This window comes from Aptenodytes patagonicus, chromosome 1 (genome assembly GCF_965638725.1).
Source record: "Aptenodytes patagonicus chromosome 1, bAptPat1.pri.cur, whole genome shotgun sequence".
NCBI classification, from domain to species: domain Eukaryota; kingdom Metazoa; phylum Chordata; class Aves; order Sphenisciformes; family Spheniscidae; genus Aptenodytes; species Aptenodytes patagonicus.
Genome location: NC_134949.1, coordinates 29005880 through 29018706, shown reverse-complemented (window position 1 = coordinate 29018706; position 12827 = coordinate 29005880).

Below are 12827 nucleotides of genomic sequence, written 5' to 3'. Positions count from 1 at the left end.
TCTGCCTGGGCCTGAGAACTGCCAACTGGTGCTGACAGTGGTCCTCAGCTCAGCAATATACATGGGACATTGTCCAGCTGCCACTGGCTGGAGCTGATGTGAAGGTCAGTTGCACTGAGTCATACTGGTTTTTGGCTACTGTCATTCTCTATCTTTGGGATGATAAAGAACAATTTTAAATTCCAGGATGCTATCCTAATAGCCTTGTACCACAACCACTTCTTTACTATGAGTATGCTCTTTTCTAGGTACATCAAGAGTTCATTTCATTTCCCCTACATCAAAATAAAAGGTGTTAATGTAAATGTTATTACAAGCAGAGATATAGCAGTTTTAATTTTTTAATCTTGGTTTGCAATCAACACGGAAAGCTTAGAATGACAGAGTGGCCATAATGTACTTAATTTCAAAATCACTGCCAGAAAAACAAAGCCAAAAATCCCATTAATTTTGAAAAAGGGAACTACATCAGAATACAGAAACTTCTTAAAGAAGAAACTGGAAAGGACAGCCAAAAGGGGAAAATATGAATTAACGAAAAACTTGCAAAAGATATAAAGAGAGATTTTATTTTTTTTTCAAACGTGAAAAACAAGAAGCGTACAGGAAGGAAACGAGTTTGCAGAGACATTAGATAATCAAGGTATGCAAAAAAGATTTAGTGAAGATAAGGCTGAAACTACAAGCGTTTTTTCTGTATCTGTGTAAACTGTGCAGAAACATGGGTCCCATGGCAGAAGCCCTTGAAAAACAGGTTCTGACAGCAAAGCATCTCTTTCAACAAAAGAATTCATGGAAATAAGTTACAAAATTAAAAGATAGTGTGTATGAAATCAAGAACTTTAGAGTAATATAGGTATGAGGATGCCAGATTATTTACTACAGCATGTAACCTTTTGCTTTAAACTGCTTTGATACCTAAGGAATGAAAGGTGCGTACGTGATGCTGATTTAAAAAAAAAAAAATTCCAAGGAAGATCAAGGAAACTACTTGTTCCCATTTGAACTGGGCAAATACAAGCAGAACAGAAGAACAGAATTAGTAGACGTGAATAAATATGATATATTGTGTGAGGGGAAGCCGTGTGGCTTTTGTAAAGCAAAATCACATCTTAAAAATTGAGTATAGCTTACGGGAGGAGTCAACAATCACATAGACAAGAGTAATCCAGCTGCCAAAGTTGTCTTGCAATTCCAAAAGGCTTTTTACAATGTTCCTTGACAAGGACCTGTAAAACAGACTACACTGCCATTGAGTAAGAAGGAATGTTTTTGAATGGATGAATAACTGCTCAAAATGTAGAGAAAAAATAAGTTTATATAGTCAATTTTCTCAGTTGAGGGAGGCTACTACTAGCAGAGACCTACAAAAGTGTGTGCTAGACCTGTGCTCTTCAACATAGTAGAAATGAGGTGGAAAGGTGGGTGAAAAGTGAGATGATAAAGTTTGGTGGTATTACAAAGTTATTCAGGACAAGAAGGATGAGGACCAACTGAGAAGAGTTGTAGAACAGAATACACGGCAATAAAAAAGCAAGTGAAATGAAATGTAAATAAATGTTAAGTGATGTCCATGGGGAAAAATAACCTCAGCTTTAATTATATATAAATCTAACTTAACATACACAATCTGTCACTCAGGAATGAGATCTTCAAGTTATAAATAGTGGATAAATGTAGAGAAACAGTTGTATGAAAATGTCAGCTCAAAACAGAAAATATCATTTCGCCTCTCCGTAACTCCACAGTGTGCCCTCATCTCCAACACTGTATATACTTCTGGTTCACTTTTCTCCCCTCCCTCCCCAAGTCAGAAAGATACAGAGGTTACAAGGATGATCAAAAGTATGAAACAGTTTCAACATGATTTTTAATTAAACATCTTAAGACTCTTCAGGCTAGAAAAAAAGACAAGTGAAGAGGGATGTAACAGCATTTTATAAAACCATCAAGGCTACAGAGGAGTTAAAAAGGGAATGATTGTGCACCGTCTCTTCTAGAGAGAAAAAGTAGCTATCAGATGAACTTAGAATATGGCAAGTTCAAAACAAAAAAGAAAAAAAAAAACTCTTAATGTAATGAAGTTACTACAGGACATTTGTGGTGTTAAAAGTTGATAGAGGCTTGAAAAAGAATTGGGAAAAAAAAATCCATGAACTACTCAAAAAGGCTATTGAATAAGAAGAATTATCTAGTTCAGCTAGTTCTGAACTGCAAATATGTGTGGCCTGGAAGAGTAGACTCAGGAAATATAATTGTTCTTGCATAGGCCTCTGCTGCTGGCTAATGTCAGAGACAAGATAATGAGCTGTTTTGAACTTGGTCTTACCCGGTACAGAGATGAGTGGTCTATTATGTTCTCTACTTATTTTTTATATTTCATTAAACAAACATTCCTTTTCTTATATATCCCCATAAACAGAATTAACAAGTGCTTAATTCTGCTTCTTGTTGTATTTGGTACAGTTTTCTTTGCAGACAAGTTTAAGTTATTAAGACATGCAATGGAGCACAGGACACTGTTACTGTAGCCATGAAGAGTAGTGACTTTTTTTTTTTGAGGGGTTCATTGTAAAAATATTGTATTGCTATTAATAACTACCTTTTGTTGTGCTAAGTTCTTGCTTAAGACTGCTCGCATTTGAGGAGGCAGGAATTTCTAAGCCTTTTTTTTTTTTAAGGGCTCCACTAGCCCCACAAATTAGAATTCAATAATAAAGTGGAAAATGGTATATGGGTTACACCTATGTAGCCAAGCTGATCATCCTCTGTTTTGCTTGAGGGTCAAATTTGTCTGATTAGCAACTCTGCATATATGTTAATCCCCAACCTCGGCTAAAAGCACTTTTGGCAGAGAAGCCCAGGCGTGAATGAGAGAGAAGTTTATACAAGGCTCAACACCTGACCTGCTATAAGGACACGGACATAAGCTGGTCTGCACTGGCTTGGGCAGAGGGCCACAGAGCATTTTCTACTGTGGATTGGAAAGAGGAGCCAGTCCCCGAGACCCCCTCCTTTCTGCCCTGATGTGTTCTCTGAGGACGGAGTGACAGAGCAAGGAGCTTAAAGTCAACAGCGCCAACCAGGCACTTTCTCCTGGACAGTGTGCTAGCAGCACCCCAACTGCCCTTTCCACTTCCATGACTGAGATCTGTTTCCCAGCACATTTCATACTTCACATGGCACGCAAGTGAATTAATCTTCACAGTGTTCCTACGCAGTAGGTAAATGTTGCCATTAAATAAAAAAACCCCAACTTGTCAGAAGACAAGAGCCAGGCAGTGACAGGAAGGCTTCTGAAATTACCCTGCGGCTGGGCTCAGAATTCAGGAATTCTTTTCATTCCTGGTATTGCGTTGAGGTCATCTCGCTCTTTGATGTAGCCTAGAACATGAAATGAGCCATTAAAATCTGGATACATTTCCCCGTTAAATTAGAAACATTTACAAATCCAGCATTGCACATAAAACTTAGATAGCATTTCTCATGATAAAACCGTAACTAGATTTTATTTCTCGTACATTTTGGATTGTGTGACCTGTGGTTTCTCTTTCTCTATTTGGCTTGTGGTTTACTTTGTTACATAATTGTTACATCTCCTTAAAGGTCAGCCATAGTAAAATTATATTTTGTCCGAGGTGAGATGTAAACAAATGTTTGATCTTGCCCTGCCATTTTTCTTAGGCCTTCTGCAGAGCTGGGTTATAATGTCCCAGTAATCATAAAAGGAGATTATATTTTAGAATCTGTATTGTATTATTCATAAATACTTCAAGGTACCTGCAAACCTAGGTTAAGAGCTATCATGTCTCAGGAAGCGAAAAACGCAGCTATTGTACATTCATTGCATTCTGTACAATATAACCATGTTTCTGGGCAAGTGGACACATATGAATATTTATTTACAATGCCCACTTTCATCACTGCTTCCCCATCTTAGCTTGAAAGCAATCGTCTAAACTAAGAAAAGAAAGCAAGGAATTCTTACAAACCCTGTTGCTCTATATCTAAAATCTAAACCTGAAATATAAATTATTGAATACTTTGTTTTAAGAACTCAAGCATTTGTTCACTGCATTTTTACTTTAAACAGATGCTGTAGATACAGATGTAGTCTTTTTGCATTTACGTAGGGCTGGTGTTATTAAGAATATCCACATGAGAAAAGGTTACAAAGATGATCCCTGTAAGAAGGTGAATCAGATAACATATATTGTAATACAGAGTACTTCTTGCTGTAGCTGACTGACACATTTAGAAAAGCTGATACTTTGATGAGAAGATCTATTCTCCCAGCATCTTCTCCAGAGTCTCAATGCAAACTAACATAAGGATGCAACGTATGTGTCAAGAGAAATAAACACACATTAAACCAGACATTCATTTTTGTCCAACTAAGCTCTGAAAGCACATGCAACAAAATCCTGGGAAAAGGTAGAAATGCCAACTTTACAGCAACAGTCACATTTCAGATAAAGAAAAGCTTTTATATGAAGTTGTATCCACAGTCCCTAGCATAAAATATTAATAGTTCCAGCTATACCACTTCATAGCTGAGGAGGAAGTGTTCCTAGGAGAGAATCATTTGATTAAAAAAATCCTGCTGTTCAACAAGTATATAGTATTTGTAATTAAAAATGTTTATCTGTTGGCTAATACATAGGAACATTGATGATATTTGTTTGATGATTTTATTCAGGTGTCTCATCAGAGCTTAACATAAAGCAGCCTCATATAAAATTGCAAAGGACTATTGTTGAGCTCATATACTGAGGCATTAAATGATCTTATTTTTAATAACTTGATTAACCTAAAATGCTCTTCCTGTTTTTCGTGTGAGGAGAACTCTAGTTAAATGTTGTATTCATTTGTCCTCTTTTCTTAAAATAGCTTGGGAGGAACTGAACGACATTGTACTTCCCCTCTCTGTATGCTGGAGGTCAGGGATTTTTGTTTCGCACAGGGCACCTCTGCTTTACTCTGCCTCACCCCCCTACAACATCCAGAAGAGGTGGCAAGCTGCTTTTGACAACGTGAACCTCGCTACGTTCAATGTGAAATGGGAGCTGGTTGTGGTCAGATGTGGGTAGCAAGTTGTCATTTAGAAAATAGTTCCCAACTAATGGATAAAGTATTTTTAAGCATGCTGGAATTGTTCCACAGCCAAGCTGTTATAAATGAATAGGTCTTTTGTTGTGAGCCTTGATCTCTTCCCTCCTTCCTCCCTTTCTCCCTCTCCCCCCTCTTTGTCAGGATGAGTCAATATCCTTCTAATTGGGTGTCCTTTCTGGACTTTTTTTCCAGGTTTTAGGCATTAAGAAAGTTCAAATCCTTAAACACATAGCCCTGGTGCCCAGAACCCATTTTTTCCTTTAACAGATTTATTGCTTCAAGAGGTATTCATTTCAGAAGGCTCAATAGTATTGTTATGGTTTTTTTGCTGCACACAGAAAGTATAAAAGGAACTCAGTTGTACTTCAGTGAAACGGCATTATCATCCCAAGAATGAACAAACTGATTTGTTATGTCCTTAACAAGAAGCCAGACAACTTCTAAATAGTGTTGTGGGATTGTTCTGAAACTGTGGCCCAGTATGCTTTCAGAGGTAACTACCCTGCTATCTCGGTGGTAGCTCTTATTTTGTCATCAGATCCTTTCTGACTGCCTGAGGAAAGTGAAAGCGGGTAAAGCCATCTCTCTCAAGAATACCACAGGTGAGATAGGCCAAACTTGAACACTGATAGTCGGGCAAGACTGAAAATCTGGTAATGGTGCCTCCTAATGGAGCCTCCTAACATGGTCCTGTGGAAGATGACGGATTTCCCAATCATCTGATTTGCCAAATTCTTGTCTTGAGATTTTTAACAAATAATTACTGCTTGGAATTCATCAGTACCTGCTGTCCCAGGATCTCAGACAAATATAACCTTCCTGGGAAGCAAATACTGCCATCCTTATCTCATAAATAATAAAAAGACGTGAAGATTAAGTGTTTTGCTTGTAGATACAGTGAAAGTTTGTGGTAGATTTTAGAAGAGAGTTGAGGTTTCCTGCATTAAAAAAAAAAGGCAATGGTAGATGCAGAAGAAACTGTGTTTAAAGAAACGCAGCTGGGACTCAGAATTTAGATGCACTGAGACTGTATTCAGTTTGAAGCTTGAGTGATTTTTAGAGAAAAAAATGGAATCCCTCATCACATTAGAGTGAGATTTTATACATTTCTTTGTGAAGAACAGAATGTAATGATTGAACTGTATAAACCATTTATGCATAGGGATGGTCTCTTGTATGGACAAAGTCTGATGTCTGAGGTAAAGAAAAAGCAGCTCTTTGCAAATTAGTGTATGATCTCATCATGTGTAGATGTGAAGGAATTATTCCACGTTCATTACTGACTTCTTGCACTTTTCCCTGAAAGACCTGGTGTTGCCTGCACTCTGAGACAAACTGCTCTGGGAGAGTCTCTGGAGTGACTCAACACGGCAGTTCCTCGGTTCTGCCCTCTCACCACATGAGACCATGTGTGTAACGGGAGTTGTAGAGCATCTGTGAGCAAAGGGGAGTGAAATCAGTGCCCCCCTGCAATGCTGTGTTCCTCTGTCTTTCTACCTCCTTCTGAAATTACCTAGGGAGAAGAAACTAGACCTTGAAATTAGACATCTAGCAACCATAAATAGAAGTACTCATGTATTTCACGGTGCAGTAATAGTCCATCTCCAGTCCTTGCTAGGAAGCTCTTAAAAAAGACTATTAGGTACGTTTGGACTTCCTCCTTTTTATCTCTGCGAATCAGTGCTAGTGGATATGAAGTGAGAAAGTCAGAAAACTGAAGACAGAAAACTGTTGGGGCAAATGAGGCTGCCTTTTCTTTTCTTTTTCTCCATAATGGTCAGTGAGAACACTTTATGTTTCTTTTCTGACCACCAGTTAAGGAAGTGCCAGCTTGCTACTGCAAGCAGTGTTACCTGCTTTCTGTGTAGTCTACTTGGACAGACTCTCCAAACCTGCCTGCCCAACTCTCCAGTGTCTTCCTTCCACCTTTCTTCTTCATTTCCACTAAAAGAAAAGAGGGTTGAATTTTATACCGCTTTAGAATGATGCATATGAGTTCAGAGGAATAGGACGAAGGACAATGATGATCAGAAATGCCACTGGGTGTGTACAGATTGGTTGCCCCAGTTCTGGAAGTCACCAGATTACAGCCTAATGTTCTTGGGTTTAGTAGTTCAGCTGCAGAAGATGTTACCTCGTTTTTACATGAGTACTAGTGACGCCTTCTTTGTAAAAAAATAAAATAACCAAACATTGCTATTTTGTGTATAGCAGATTACTGTATGAGATCTGTGAATGATTTGAGTCTCTTGGTATTCACTGTCTAGATAAATTTGGAGTAGTATCCCTGCATTGGCCTTTTACTTGTGACTCACAGCATTAACTAAAAACAAAAATCAAAAAAAACCCCAAATCCTCAACTCCAGCTTCCTCTCCAAGCTCTTATGAGGGTTTTCCACCAGAGCCTCCCTTCTCCTAATTCCAGAGTGGCCTCTTCCTAAGGTGTCATTCCTTACTTCATTTATATTTTTGGAGGTATAAACGAAACAGGCCTGTTCCCATGAGACCAGAGAATTGCAGCCACTTTGGACTTGTTTCCAACATGTGCTAACAGGCCAGTTTGGCAGATGACAATTGTTACTCATTTACAGTAGCAATATGAAAATGAGTCATAAATCCTAACTCAAATCGCGTATGTTCACACTTCAGTCTCAGCCCTCAGCTTCTACACAGGTAACTCCCTCATGCAATTATTTGTCCTTAGCCCTGCTCTTAGGGAGAGGAACATATTCCTTCTGAATTCTATATACGCTTTACCTATACCTGCCCTTCATGGGACACGAGTGGGGGTTCTCAACTGCAGTTACATCATAGCATTTCAAACCTTCATTTACCTAGATCTGACTTCTTAATGTTGTTTGTTAAACGTGCTTCTCTTACTGGCTGTTGGGAAAAACGTTCATGTGGCTGGAATATTCCAGCAATAAATAGCTCTTGTGATTATCAAATGCCTCGGCTCCACTTCAGCATTTAATCACCCTCAAAAGCCATAAATTGCCTCATACACTCCTCCACTATGAACATTGTCTCTTAATCAAACTCGATTAATAAGTTTAAGAGACATTACCCATTTATATGTGAATTTTGGTAGGTCATGAGAATAATGAGCCAGATGTACAGGAGATGTAAAGAGCAATATAAGTTGAAAGTCCATAACCTAAACCTTATACAACATGCAGAGAGCAGAAATACAGTATCTTAGCAGAGAAAGCTACCGACAGGTTCATGGTCATTTACACTTGACATAATATATTTATTTACATTCAACATGAAAATGTTTACATTATTTCTTGTCCCTAATGGGGTCAAAGACATGCTTAAACCTGTTGACAGGGGTAGTTTTCAGTACTGTCTGATACTTGGTACTGCCTATATTTTCACTTGGAAAGGGTTTTGTATCCTGAACCAGAGCTAAAGGTTTGCTCCAGACACCCTTCACGTATTGATTTTATAGCACTGTGAAGGAGATTGCTTAAATGGTTTCATTATTGCCATTTTTGAAGTTTAAATTTACGTATCAATTACTGTATATATGTTATTTAACCATACTTAAAGAAAATAGCCCAAATACGTGCTTATTCTAGGTGCTGCAAGCATTCTTGCCAATAGCTGTCCATAAACATCTACTGTACACACACCTTACCACTGTGCATTAACTGTACTAGAAATTAAAGTTTTTAACTGCTTGCTTATCCCAAAGTACTAAAACTCAATTATGTGGGTTATCAGAAAGTACAACATAAGCAAACCCCGCCTGTGCATGGAAGCAAGGAGTGTGTGTGTGTGTGTGTGTGTGTGTGTTTGTGTTTTGAATCATAAAGTTGTAATGAAAATATTTTACGGTAGGATGCTCTCAGTCCCAGTTCAAGAGCTTCAGATCTGTGACACTATGATACAGGCTGTGCTAATCTAAATATAACATTGACTTGGTACAGTAGTGTATGTGTTCACAATTGGAAATAAAAAAGCTAGGTTTTGCTAGGGGATTGCAGGTGTAGCCTGTCGCTTGCAAAGACAAAAACACCTTACAGGAAGTAAGGTGCTACATAACACAACTCTGAGAACAAGCACAACAACTTTGAGAGCAAATAAATCAACATTGTGACCAGCGACTACTAAACTAAAAAAATAATGAATGCTTATAACAAATTTGTTTTAACACACTCTGGTCAGATATGTTGTTATCTCAACCCTTCGTGCCCCACGTTGGGCGCCAAAAAGGACTCTCGTGGTTTAACCCCAGCTGGCAACTGAGCACCACACAGATGCTCACTCACCCTTCCCCCCTGCAGTGGGATGGGGGAGAGAATTGGGGGAAAAAAGTAAGACCCGTGGGTTGAGATGAAAACAGTTTAATAGGACAGCAAAGGAATAGAAAATAATAATAATAATAATAATAATAATAATAATAATAATAATGATAAAAGAATAAACAAGTGATGCACGATGCAATTGCTCACCACCCGCCGACCGATGCCCAGCCAGTCCCCAGGCAGCGGCCCCCCCGGCCAGCTTCCCCCAGTTTATGTACTGAGCATGACGTCACAAGGTGTGGAATGTCCCTTTGCCCAGTTTGGGTCAGCTGTCCTGGCTGTGCCCCCTCCCAGCTTCTTGTGCACCTCCAGCCTTCTCAGTCGGTAGAGCATGGGAAGCTAAAAAGCCCTTGACTAGTGTAAGCACCACTTAGCAACAACTAAAACATTGGTGTGGTATCAACTTTGTTCTTGTTCTAAATCCAAAACACAGCACTGTACCAGCTACTAGGAAGGAAATTAACTCTATCCCAGCTGAAACCAGGACAGTAAGATATCATAAACTGAACAAATTTAAATCTTCTGATTTTGCAGAGAGTATAGCACAGGTGACAATAGTACAACTCTTCCAGTCTTAATACAGCCACGTCCCCTTTAATTGATTTAGTTATATTATCAATCTCCCAAATTGCACATGGCAAGCAGAAAACTGATTCTTTCCCAACAGTGATATTTTATGAGATTGCCTCTGGATTTATAAATAGCCATAATGTTTTAAAATGAAACCAAAATCCAAAGACTGAAAGGAAGACTTAAGTAGAAAGAACCTAGTCATAAATTAATGAAATTAAACATTCTTCATACATTAAAAAATAAATTGTAGTATTGATTTATGCAGTGAGAAGCACAATTCCATCCCATTGCTACCATAGTATTGTCACTTCAACCTGAACTTGCAATTTTCACAAGTTTCAGCATTTATCTTTGGAACTGTCACCTGTCATGCTTAATGAAACTAAGTGACAATTGTATTTCTTTTAGTACATTAATATAATTAGGGTTTTTTAAAACCCACTTCAGGGTTAAAATAAATCATAGAACTTCATTAACTATTGCAAGATAAGAAATCCAGCTTGCTGTTTTTTTTCTAAAGTACTGTAGGTTTGCCTCACTGTTACTTTGTCTCCTTTAATAAATATTGATTAGGATTAAATACTTTATAATATATCTTTTTCCATTCATGAGTTCTAGGCATCCACCTTCACAAATGAGGATAAATGTATAATCTCATGGTCTACTGTAGCATATCCTTTACGCATGCACATTGTGAGTGTAGTTAACTACGGGTGTCTAGACAGATACTTAGACAAACATTAATGTATATGTACAGAAATCTGTTGTGTATTTCTAGAACCTTCACTTTATTTTACCAAATTCCCAAATTGTAATTTCCCTGCAAACTCCAGAGCAAATCAATGCAATATTTTACAGATCACTATATCCATGGGTCAAGATTCTGATGTCGTTTGCAGCAATGTGAGGCCAAAGTCACTCCATTGTCCCCAAGCTTACATTGAGAAAATGAGATCAAATATCTTCTGCTTTATTTTAAAAAGTATTATACTGTCTCCTTTGTCACAGGAGCTTCTTGGTGCTATTCACCACTTCTCATTGCATAACAAATCTCATAAAGGAGAAGCATTTGAAGTGTGGCAAGATATTAGAAACTGTGGATGTCATAAGAGAGTCCTTTTTTGGTATTATAAAGGAAAAAATAGCATACCTTTGTATTTCTGCTTACCCTCATGTTTTGTCTTTTCCAGCTACAGTTTTATAAGAAGAAAATACAATGGCTGATAACTTAGATGTTTCTGAAGATCTAGGGTTTTTGTACTAATTCTTCATATATGGCACCAAGCTCTTACAGTATGACTTGCATAATTTTCACATTCTCACAGATTATTTAAGGTGTTTTTTTAATTCTTAGCATATTTGATCCCATTACAATGGCTGGCAGGCAGGAGGAGATACTTACTGAATATAGACCTTGAGTGCTCCTTCACATAAATTTCCCGGTGTAAATTGTATCTTTTTCCTCAAGAAACTAAGACCTTGGTGATGCTAGGGTGTTTTGAGAGAGCACTTCAATAACCCTTTTCTAAATTTCATATGATTCTTTTTCAGAATTACCCACAAATGGTAATACAAGGAGGCAAGATACTATTCTGGTGAGAAGTATTTATTGTTTTGGGCTGAGAGTGCGGGGTGACCATCGGAGGAGTGCTCCCATTCCCAGAGTCAGAACAGATTGATGCTGAGATGGGGAAAAATGGAGTGGGCGGGAAAGCATCATGTCCCTGCTGCAAGTGACAAATGCCTGAGAAAAAAATGGCAGTAGCATTTGTGCTACTCCCTTGATTTACTCCTTGATTATATTTATGGTGTAAACTAATTAAAAGTTTACCTTTTACCCTAAAAACCAGGTGCCAAATCTTCTTGAAGCCCACAATAAATGTGTGCTTGAAAGTTTAACTAGACTCTGGAGAGTATTGGATCAAGTTCAGGATTGGTTTACCACTATTACATTAAAAAAATCTGACTTTTAAAAAAAAATTATTTTACTAACGTTAACAAAATTGGGCAAAAATCGGGGAACTGGTCAGAGATCCAGGACTGGAACACCAGAGATTCTACAGTGAAAGCTCCCATGCCACAATTGCTTAAATTTTACTTGGCTGTAGATCATGGTTATCAGAATTTACCTTTATTACAGTAAGGTGTATTAAACTGAAAATCCAAATAATTTATTGAGAAGATGTAAAGCTCACTTTGGAAAACCACAGAAAAGTATTTAACTTGGTTTTGTCGATCATTGATGATCAACGTAATTTACGGACTGCTGACATTTCTATCTTAAAACAATCTCTGAGAGAGAGCAGCTAGTATGTTAGAATTATAAAATAATTGAGTACAAACTATCTTACTTTTATTTACCATCATAAAAGGGAAAAAACAGCTCAGACCTCAAAATAACTGCTTGTATAAGTTTACAGGAGCCTGTTTATAGCTCTTATAGTGTAAAACAATGTTAAATAAAATTATACTTCAACATTATGACTTTTACAGCATTTTCATTAATACTTTAAAATGTTTGAAATAAACCACAGAAAAAGGAAAAGAGAAATGAAGGAATTTGTACAATGTAATAGGCTTCCTCACTAAACTAAAATGTAACCATTTCTTTTAAAGGGAAAACACTAAAATTCCAGTGATTTTATGTCCACATACACACACACTCTCTCTCTCTGATATGTGGCAGATATTACACAGCATAATGGGGAATATAATCGTGTCCATCATTCAGTGGGCAGGACTGCATCCCCATATATGTGATCCAAAAGTACCAGCTATATGGGGGACCCTTTTGATCCAATTTGTGTTTTTGGATTTTATTAATATTTT